Genomic DNA, 11,894 nt, shown 5'->3' on the forward strand with positions numbered 1-11,894 from the left:
AAGATAAAAAGAGTTAAAAAATGTAAAAACAAAGTAACTATATTTCTTTAAAAGCTTCAGATTTAAATCTTCTATCCTATCGGAAATTTTTTATTGAAATTTATGTTATCGGATAGCAGACTTATAGCTATTTATAATTCTCAATCGACTTTTGTCTAATATCAAGCTTTCATGTTATATATTTTTTTTTAAATACAGAATGTGTACATACATATTTTTTACCTTACATTACTACCCTCAACCATGGCACAATTACACAAGGTAGTCTCATGCAGACATATGATACCAATAGTTTCATAATTTTACTTTTGACAACATTCGGTTTTCAAAATTTAAATGAAAATATCGTCCTTCGAAATGCACGCACAGCACGTGTCCAGTGGCAATAATTACAAAATGTTTATTATCTTGAAGTCTCCAGCATCTATAATCCATAAATATATGTTGTAACGTCTATAGTTATATCTTAAAAAGCAATATTAATAAAAAAAATGGATATATTTATTTGCAGAAAGTATAAATTTTTTTTTTAATATACCATTCGAAATGCATAAATTTATGGAATTTATTTTTCGAAAAAAATTGAAATTGATAGATGAGTTCCATATTAAAAAGGGTTGCCATTATTCATTTCTCAAATGAGACTACCTTCTGTAATTATACCATGACCCTCAACATACGGAGTTGCTTTTTTAACTCTTCTTAATGAATTCTCGTACTAATCCTTCATTCTCGTACTAAACCTTCACAACTAATCCTTGAATTACAGCCTACGACCTATTGTAGTTATATTTAAAATGTAATGCGTATTAATTCAATTTTATTCTCTTTCCAAATCCACTCTATAAAGTTCGTTTTTACATCATTTGAAATTTGTCACTGTATCATTTAATATAATGTGCCCTCTTGTTGCTATAAATCGTATTGGAACGCTTTTAGATTAGGTTGACATTCATAGAAAGCTATTTTCCAAATATTTGTTATCACTCCTCAGTGAATGATAATAATTGGCGGCAGTTGCAGGGAATGTCAACAAATCAGTGCACCACCAAGTGATTTCAATTATATTTTATATTTGCAATTAATTACACAAAAACTTAGTTAATTTTATTACACCATGCCAATGCATTGTGCTGTTGCTGACCATGAACTGGTCGATGGATGTTTTGTGGAAGATCCCAAGCATATTAAATTCATCAAGAAGAACTATATAGATTTTCGTCCGCGTTCACAAATCTGTCGAACATGTAAGGCAGCTATGGAATACATGTACGAATTAACCATTCAAAAAATCAAAGAAAAACGAAGGCGCATTCAATCAGCTCATGAAGAATTAAGTTCGGTTTCTTCGTTACAAACCCTGCGACGATCCCGGTCAGTGTCCATAAATTCGAATATATCAAATGACTCCATTGATAATCTTTTAACTAAGACTCCAGCTCATCAGTCACTAAATAGAAGTTCATCGGTGGCGAATGGTTCAGCAGTTGGCGCCAAAAGATTAGAAGTTGAATCGACACCATATATACGATCAATATTGGTACCTTTAAATGGACAGGATACACCTTATGCGGCATCTGTGCGTAGAATATCTACAGAAATGCCAGCAAACACACCCAACCAATTAAATATTACCGAACAGATTGTCTTCACTCCAACAATATATACCGAAGAGACACCAGTTGTAGCAGCACCAGCAGCCAGAAGAATTATGGGACAAGATGCTAATAATAACAACAGTAATAACAATACAAATCCCTTGGCGGCAGTGAGAAGAAATATTGAACAGGAAGCCAATAAAAATGCCATTAACGACTCCACAAGTAATGTTCGACTATCACAAGAACCCACAACCAGTAAAGCAGCTGCTGCTGTGGATGTTTCAAAAAAGCGTGTGCAGGGGAAAACGAAAACGAAAGAAATCACAAACTATTTTCAACCAAGTTCAAAGACCACAACTGCTAATACCAATTCCAATGAGCCATTGCCTGGAAAAACTCCTACCACCACTAAAAGTACGAAATCCTCACAATCACATATACGCTTATCACAAGAACCAACAACTAGTCACCGGGCAGCCGCACCAGCAGATGTTGAACCTATGTATGGTAATACTCCCACAGATAATTCTGAAGAACCGTCAGTGAGTGCATCCACTGTTGCTACACCAAAGTCAAAAAGTACCTCTGCTACCAATCATAGGAAACGTTTACATCATCTCACCCAAGACGATGACGACGATTCGGTAGAGGATGACGAACAAATGTTAAGTTTGCATGCATTCGATGGTACGCGTATGCCAAATGTTCAACCGATTATCAAAAGAAGTCGCCAACAGTTTACACATCCCGATTATCGAGTTATGGACGTATATATTGCAGACACATCGGGCGGATAAGGTAAGTCGATGAGAAAAAGTATTATTTTATTAAATTTATGTTGATTTTATTCGCATATATATGATTTTGAATGGAGATGTTTCTTTTCATAAATTCCGCTAGTAAGAAAGTATAATAAATTCTCTAGGTTTCGTTTTCATTAAATTGTCAATCCATATATGAAGGTCTGACTTAAAATAATTCGTATGATTCGACAAATATCAGATTTAGACGATTAACATGTGTTGTTTGGTATTCAGAGTGCCATTTGTTCACCTTTGCCTCTCGTATGACCTTTTACAGCAGGATGTTAAAAAGGTCACACGACAAACTGTCACCTTGTCTGAATCCTCGTACAGTATTAAAGAGCTCTGAGAGGTCCTTTCCGACTTTAACTGCTGTCCTTGCGTAACTTAAAGTTATCCTACATAGCCGTATTGGCTATGTAGTGCTTTCATCAAACAGGTGGGTAAGTAGAGCGGAGTAGGCATCGGCTACCTGTTGTGTTTGCAGCTTTCGACGTCGAGATTCTACGTTGTGTTAGATCGCACCTTTGCTCCTACATTAAGACGATTGCGAACATTGGCTACCACAAGTTAATGGTCCGAATCGATATTCGTTCCTCAAATTGATCGAACGTCTAAAACACTGGATGAATGCCTTCCGTCTATCACAATATGATCAATTTGATTTCTCGTTGCTTGATCAGGAGAAATCCAGGTGGCCTTGTGTATATGGAGATGCTTGAATCTGGTGCTGCTAATGCCGTTGTCGGATGTTTTTTCATGAAGGCTGAATTTTCCGACGGTGGGACCAAAAATATTTTCCTTTCCGATTTTTGCATTAAAATCTCCTAGCAGAATTTTAATGTCATGACCGGGCCCGTGGCCCTTTTTACGTTTGCGGGGGTCGACAAAATTATTTCCGAGTGTGGGCAAATAACCCGACGCCTCAACCCATTTTTAATAGTTCTTATGGGTGAACTCGTGGCCTTGTTATAGGGCACCAAAAAATATATTTTTTTTAAATTCACGCCTTGTTAAAAGGCTTCAAAAATATTTTTTTTTTAATTCACGCCTTGTTAAAAGGCTTCAAAAAATATTTTTTTTAAATCCACGCCTTACTATAAAATATATTAAAAAATCCACGCTTGGCTATGGACCCTCAAAATGTTTTTTTAATAAACGCTTTGCTATTTTTTAAATAATCAGCGCCTTGCTATTGGCAAAAAATCTACACCTCAAAAAATATTTACTGAACAGATCGTAATATCAAACCTACACCTTCTAGTACCTACAGGCAACTTCTCCTGGTAACTTATCCTCAAACTGTCACAATTTTAAATATTATGTTTTATTTTTTGCAAAATAGTCAGGCCTAATCCCAGTTTGTTTTTTTTATAAAAACAACTTTTTGTTAGTGTGGAAGTATTATGTTTTTTTTTGAAATAGTACGTTATGTTCCATCTAGGAGTACAAACCTGCGTGATATAATCTTTTATTTTAATGTTTCGATAACACTTCAATACATCAAATATAACAGAATATTTCTTTTAACTATTTCTAGACATGAGTGACGATTTTGGAACCTTAAACGAAATGGACTATTATTATTTAAGGGGCTGGAAACCCAAATTTAATATTTAAAACTAGACTTAAACACGATATTAGTTAAGTAAAATTTGTTACACTAAGACAATGATTAAGCAAATAGTTAAAATGTAGTATACTGCAACTAATTGAAGAAATATTTTCTGTATTAATTATTAATATTATATATTATGTAAGGGATTTATCAATACAAGAATCTACTCTTAAGTAAAAATGATTATAATTTTATAAACAAGTAAGATTAATCATACAACATCACCATCAAACCTCATAGAAGAAAATGTAATTGTATGTGAGTATTATTTGGACATTATAAATTCACGCTATTTGTCTTAATTTTATTGAGGTATTATAATTGTTGAACATTTATAGTTATTATACAAAAATAAAAAAAAATAAAATACAACTTTTTTAGGCAGCCTATTTTTTACCATTCCATTTTTATATACATATGAAAATAAACGCTTCTCAAAAACTAACACTGACGTTTACCTTCAATTACACTGGGAGATTTTCAAAATAAGAAACTAACATTTTAAAATAAAATTCAACAAATAAAAAACTTAACTTTTAAATTAAAATGCAACAAATCTAATCTTTAATAAATTATATATTTTTATAAATATAAGGAACCTTCCATAATTTCTTATGTATTATTATTTTATTATTATTTTAATTTATTTAATATTTAAATATAAAAAAGATATTTACGAATCGTATATATAATTTTATTAAATTACCCCTTATGATAAGCCAAATGAAACACAATTGTATTTATATTTTAAATTTTCCGTTTCGTTTCATCTTTATTTTATTTGTTTTCTGTTTGTTTGTAACACATTTAGTAAGAAAATAATTGAATTGAATTTATTCTATTCTTTTCTAATTTTTATATTTATTTTATTTTTTATTGTATTTGTTTTTAGTAAACTATTTCATTTTTTTCGTTTGGTTACAATCCCCATATATCACTAATCTTAGAGTGTAAATTGTGATAAGTCCTGTTATAAAAATGTTTGCAATTGTTATATTTGTGTCTATTGATTTAGTTATACCGCCATTTTTTTTGATCTTAACAAAATTTCCACTTTAAGTTAGTGTTATGTTTTCAATAATTGTAATTAAAAAAATTCACATATTTAAATACACATACACATATATGAACTTTTGTTGTTGTTTTTTCTTTAAATTATTTTGAACTTACAAAATCGTATTTATGTTGTAAATCCAATATAGTTATTTTTTATTTTCTATATATTTTTGCAATTATTGCAACATTTAATAACCACCTACAATTAAATACAAAGCCTTGTTTATAGTTGACAATTGTTGTGTGATAATTTTACAATTTGTTTATATATTTTTTTACATACATAACACCCTAAAAAAAACAGTTTGAGGTGTGTTTTCTATTTTCATATTTTTATCTGTACAGTTATCCTTTTTTTCAAACAGTTGATTTAAAATTCGTTTGAAGAATGGCTAATAGAACTTTTCACAGAATATAAACAAATTTTCTCCTAGAAATATAACCAGTATACATTCTCTTAGAGCTCATATGGATATCCTCTCATTATATGAGGTCAATAAGGTCTTCTTGTAGAAGAACATTGGTCATTTGGGTCTTGGAAGTCTGTTGAAATAAACGAAGTACTTTGTCTTATAAGTAGTATTTTAATTTTCAATCATGTTAGCCTTGATACATGTTAGCTTTTCTTGAATTGTCATTTTCGATGCATACATATTTTCGTTTTGTTATACATAATTTTCATTGTAACAAATTAGTCTGCAATAAACGTTTACTGAATTAACAACAGGTTATGGGCCCAGACGGAGAATCTGGAGCGATTGTATAAAATAAAATTTGGACATTGTGAAATCAAAAAGAATTGAAAATGTCGGGCAGTATAAGGATTGAGCCATTGAATTCAGGAAATTATGACTCGTGGAAGCTGCAGATGCGAGCAATTTTGATCAAGAATGATTTATGGTCTTATGTGGATGGTACTGCAAGATGTCCAGAAGGTGATGCTGCATCGAAATGGAGGATAATGGATCAGAAGGCATGTGCAGACTTATTATTATCGATTACGCCTTCAGAGTTGGGTTAATATCTGAATGCAGTACATCAAGAGAAATATGGCAAAAATTGGAGGCAACTTTTCAATCAAAGGGTCCTACCAGAAAGGCAACGTTATTGAAAAGAGTTGCTCTAGCGCGCATGAAGGATGGTGATTGTGCTCGAGATCACGTAAATGAATTTTTTGATGCTGTGAGCAAACTGAAGGAAATAAATGTGACCATAGGAGACGACCTCCTCGCTATATTGTTGTTATATAGTTTGCCTGATTCCTTTGAGACTTTCCGGTGTGCTCTGGAAACCGGAGATGAATTACCAACGCCTGAGGTTCTAAGAGTGAAGATATTGGAAGAGGACCAATCTCGTCGATCAAAATCAGAAAGGGATGAGCAAAATGCATTATATGCCAAGCCGAAGAATTATGGAAACAACAACGGAAAATATTCAAGATCTGCAAGGGGAAATAAAACGGATGGAAATGCCAAGACACGTGGGAAAGATCAGGGATGTTTCAATTGTGGAAAGCTTGGACATTTCGCTAGAAATTGTCGGTCAAAACAAAATGCAAATATGGGTGAAACTAAGGAAAATAAGCAAGAGAACTCAATGTTCAATAACATTGTTGCTGGTTTTAATTGCATGGATATATCAAATGAATGGTGTTTGGACAGCGGATGTTCGTCACACATGTCAGCGGTTAAAGAAAGTTTTGAGCAAATCAAGAAGATTGACAAGAGTTTATGTTTAGCAAATGGTGAGCTAAGCAACATTACGGGTATAGGTGACATACGAATAAAGGCTGCCGGAGGAAAAATGGAGCAAAGCTTTATTGTGAGAGACGTCATGTATGTCGAGGATTTAAGAACCAATTTGTTATCCGTATCAAAGTTAGCCGACAAGGGATACAAAGTTATTTTTGACAAAAACGAAGCTAGAATCTTGGATGGAAATAAAGTGGCATGTAAAGCGGATAGAAAAGGAAATCTATATTTTTTGCGACAATCGGTTCAATCAGCGAATTCGGCTGAAGTAAAGATGAATGATATGGACATGTGGCATCAACGTTTAGGACACATAAATGAGCGTGATTTGAGGAATCTTGCAAATGGTAAAATGGCGCATGGTATTAAGATACGTCCTCAACAACATTTGTCAACATGCAAGGTGTGCTTGAGCGAGAAACAGACACGCGAACGTTTCCAAAGTAGCAGTGAAAAACGCACAACGGAACTGCTGGAAGTGGTTCACAGTGACGTATGTGGTCCGATGCGAGTAAATTCGCATTCAAATGCAAGATATTTTGTCACATTCATCGACGATTATTCAAGAAATTGCGAGGTACATTTTTTGCAAAAGAAATCGGATGTATTCAACGCGTTTAAGAAATATAAGAATTCAGCTGAACTATTTACTGGAAAGAAGATAAAATTCTTGCAGACGGACAATGGAACCGAGTACGTAAATAAAGAATTTAATCAGTATTTGGAAGAAACGGGAATTAAAAGGCGGCTAAGCGCAACCCACACTCCGCAACAGAATGGGGTTGCAGAGAGGAAGAACAGGACACTTTTAGAAATGGCTAGGTGTATGATGAAGCAGGCAGGAGTTCCAAAAGTTTTTTGGGCTGAAGCAATTAACACTGCATGCTACATACGCAATCGATGTCCTACAAAAGCTATTGAGGGTGAGTTACCAATAAAATTGTGGACAGGAAAGACTCCATCAATCAAACATTTGAGACCTTTCGGGCTACGAGGATATGTGTTGATTAAGGGTAAGTCAAATGGAAAATTCGATTCTCGTTCAGAAGAATGTATTCTAGTTGGGTATTCTGAAGAATCGAAGGCTTATCGAATGTGGTCTATAAGTAAACGCCATGTAATTATCAGTCGCGACGTTAGATTCATCGATGATTTCTATGGAGAAAAGGCAGAAAATTTAGTTGATATTAGTTTGACACATGAAGAACCGGGAAATATACATATTGAGGAAAATTGTGAAGAAATTGATGAACAATCTGAAGAGTCAACAAATGAAGATGTTTCACAAGAGATTGAAATACCGATTAGAGGCAGAAAGCGTATTGTTCGAACAGGAAAACCAGGCCGACCTAGAAAAGTATCGGCAAAATGTAAGCAAACGAAGAAAAATATTGAAGAAGAATATGCCAATACGGAAGATGATGAGTTTTTTGAAGAATGTGAATACGTCAATGTGGTTTTTACAGACGATCCTGTTTCCTGTGAAGAAGCGATAAATTCCACAGATGGTAAAAACTGGAGGTTAGCAATAGAAGATGAATTAGTGGCCCAAATCTTAAATGGAACTTGGGAAATAACGGAAAGGCCTGAAAATAGAAAAGTTATTGGCAACAGATTTGTTTTACGAACCAAAGCGGGCAACAAAAGGAAGGCTCGACTAGTAGCGAAGGGATGCTCCCAACGTCCAGGGGAGGATTTTACTGACACCTATTCGCCAGTCGCCAGATCATCAACAATTCGACTAATAGCAGCTTTAGCAGTAGAAAATAATCTTGAAATGTTTCAAATGGATTTTGTAACTGCCTATTTGAATGGAGATCTGAGCGAAAACGTATATATGGAAATACCGGAATATTTAGAGAAATTGTTGGAAAAACTAATAAAAGGTGAAACGGTGGGAACATGTAAGAAGAAAAGTGATGTAGCTAAAAGGGCTGCACAACGGTGGATTAAAAATTGGAGAATGTGTAAAGATCCTGTATGTAAGCTTGTGAAGGCGTTATATGGACTCAGACAATCGGGACTAAAATGGTACCAAAAGTTGGGTACAAAATTGGAAGAATTAGGATTAGTTCCTTCTGAGGTAGATCCATGTTTGTTTATCAGCAGAAATGGGAAACAATTAACATTAGTTACTGTATATGTGGATGACCTGCTGATAGCATCAAATGACAAGGAGATGACAAACTATATAAAGAAATCGTTGGCAGAAACATTTGAAATGAAAGATCTGGGAAAAGTCAATAAATATATAGGAATTGAATTTAATCAAGATTTGAAAAGGGGCGAAATTACAATGAAGCAACGGGAATATATAGAATCAATTCTGAAACGATTTGGTATGGAAAATTGTAAATCGGCAAATACACCTTTGGAACCGCAATGTAAATTAGAAAAGCCTTCACAACCTAATTTAGAGATAATGCAAAAAATCCCCTATCAAAATTTAATTGGAGCACTTATGTATTTGGCGGTGAATACAAGGCCAGATATTGCATATTCTGTGAATTTTTTAAGTCAATTTAACTCGAACTATGGAACTGAACATTGGCAAGCTGCAAAGCGAATATTACGATATCTGAAAGGAACAATTGATGAAGGACTAAAATACACGAAAAGTGATTTACCATTGTATGGAGTCGTAGATGCGGACTGGGGATCGAATTTATCCGATAGACGCTCTTATTCAGGATTTGCGTTCATTATGTCAGCAGGAGCAATTACCTGGGAAGCTCGAAAACAAAGGACAGTGGCTTTATCGAGTACGGAAGCTGAACTATTGGCTATAACAGATGCTGTAAAAGAAGCACTATATCTTCAACGTATTTTAAAAGAAATCAGAGTAGCAACAATACCAGTTCAAATTTCCAACGATAGTCAGAGTGCTCAAAAGTTAATTCAAAGCATTGGATACCACTCGCGAACAAAACACATCGATGTCCGATATCAATTTATACATCAAAAGCAAAATGAAGGACATGTCAAATTGGAATATAAGAGAACAGAAGATATGGCAGCAGATGTACTTACAAAAGGGTTGTCATCAACAAAGCATCGAAAATGCATACACGAACTTGGAGTAACTGGAGGAATATAAGACGGCGCACTTCGAGGGGAGGTGTTGAAATAAACGAAGTACTTTGTCTTATAAGTAGTATTTTAATTTTCAATCATGGTAGCCTTGATACATGTTAGCTTTTCTTGAATTGTCATTTTCGATGCATACATATTTTCGTTTTGTTATACATAATTTTCATTGTAACAAATTAGTCTGCAATAAACTTTTACTGAATTAACAACAAAGTCCTATATCTTTTATTAAAGAAAAGCGAAATGTTATCCCAATGTAGGTCAATAGGTTTTTGCCTTAGGAGCCTAAAAGGACCAGTGAAGATTTTTCCAACAAAAAGTGTTTTTTTTTATTATGCTGTTTCCTTTGGGCTAGATTCTCGTTTATGAAATAAATTGAAAATGGAAATGCATTGAAATTATTATTGAATTTCTTTACAAAAAATGTTGAAAATCATAAAACACCTTGTTAGATACAGAAATTGGTACAAGTGACGTGAAGAATTTAATCTGAACACGTCGCTCAAGAACATAGGCTTGTCAATTTCTCATCGTTCTGTATATTACAACGAATACATGATTAGGACCGTTCTTGTTTTTAACGCAAGAACTCAATTTGAACCGTCATCAAAATTGTAACATATGGGGCTCAAAAACCATCTGCAAAATCTAGGTTTGTCAATGTCTCATTGTACGAATACAACAAACGGCATTACACCGAATTCTACATAAAGACTTGAGCTCTAATGTTCTTAATGTTTTTAAAGCTAAAACTCAAGTCGGACGGCCATCAACAACGTCGTACAAATAATGGAGGCCCATTTCTACCTCTGTTTCTTTAAGAACATGAAAAATGGTCGCATTTGGGACTCAAGAGTTATTGTGACGAAGTCTCTTTCATCCCCAACAACTGGCTGGTGCTGCTTATGGTACGCCGGTATCATTGAATCTTAGCTTACTCAAAAAATGAGGTTGAATAAAAAGTTTCGGTGAATGGATTGCACTATGAAGAGATAATTACTTATTATATATTGTTGTTGGAGTTGGATGTTATTGATCTGGACCACACAAGCTACGAAACCATTGCTCTAGTTACTAAAAGTTTTCCAACCGCTTCATCTCTCGATGTGATCGCTAGTACTCACCGACATCTTGTGATTTATATTGAGGCTATTGAGAACATGGGAGAGACACATACGATTTCATGAAAAGGATATGTGGCCAATTGCTTGATATATTTTAATTTATTGTGGAAGAATTGTTGAATTTAAAATTTTCATAAACATGTGATCGTTTACATTAAAAAAAAAAATTATTTATATACCAAAATAACACCTCTTATTGGAAAGACTTGTAGAAGACTACTGGCAAAATCATGGAAAACCATTCAGTACTAATCTCAGTTATGGAAGGTTAATGGTCATCCCATATAATACCTTTAAAAGAACAAGTCTTCTTCTATAGTTACATTTGCAGAAAACCGATAGCCATTCTGCCCTCTCATGTCTTAAATGTCGAATTGAATATAGACCCGTATCAGGCAAACCCCCGCAAGCGTGCTCTCTCCCGACAGTAAATATGACCATATCTCACACACATTCAATTGAAACAACGGAAAAACCATTGACGCACACATATCGAGACCGCAAATTCATATGATACTCCCGATGCTGATGTAGACCTTCGCATTTTCGTAACGGTCTTTGTTGAGATATAATTGACCAAAATCGCAACTGATAAATGATGTAAGAATGATCTTACCGATTTTCAGAAAATATTGAATGGAATCCCATTAAAGCATAAAATGGTTTTGTTAGGAAAATTGCTGTAACAATATTTCGAAAACAAAATTTAATAAATTAATGCAAAATTATTTTGAAAATTTATCAATTATTTAATAAACCAAAATTTTAATAATAATGACAGTTTTAGAATTTTCCATATGCATAATATCATCTTAATTTGCTTTATAGACCACACCCTACATAACTACAAC

The sequence above is a fragment of the Musca vetustissima genome, unplaced genomic scaffold (genome assembly GCF_032173495.1).
Source record: "Musca vetustissima isolate MV318-11 ecotype Yass unplaced genomic scaffold, APGP_CSIRO_Mvet_v1 utg32899, whole genome shotgun sequence".
Lineage (NCBI taxonomy): Eukaryota > Metazoa > Arthropoda > Insecta > Diptera > Muscidae > Musca > Musca vetustissima.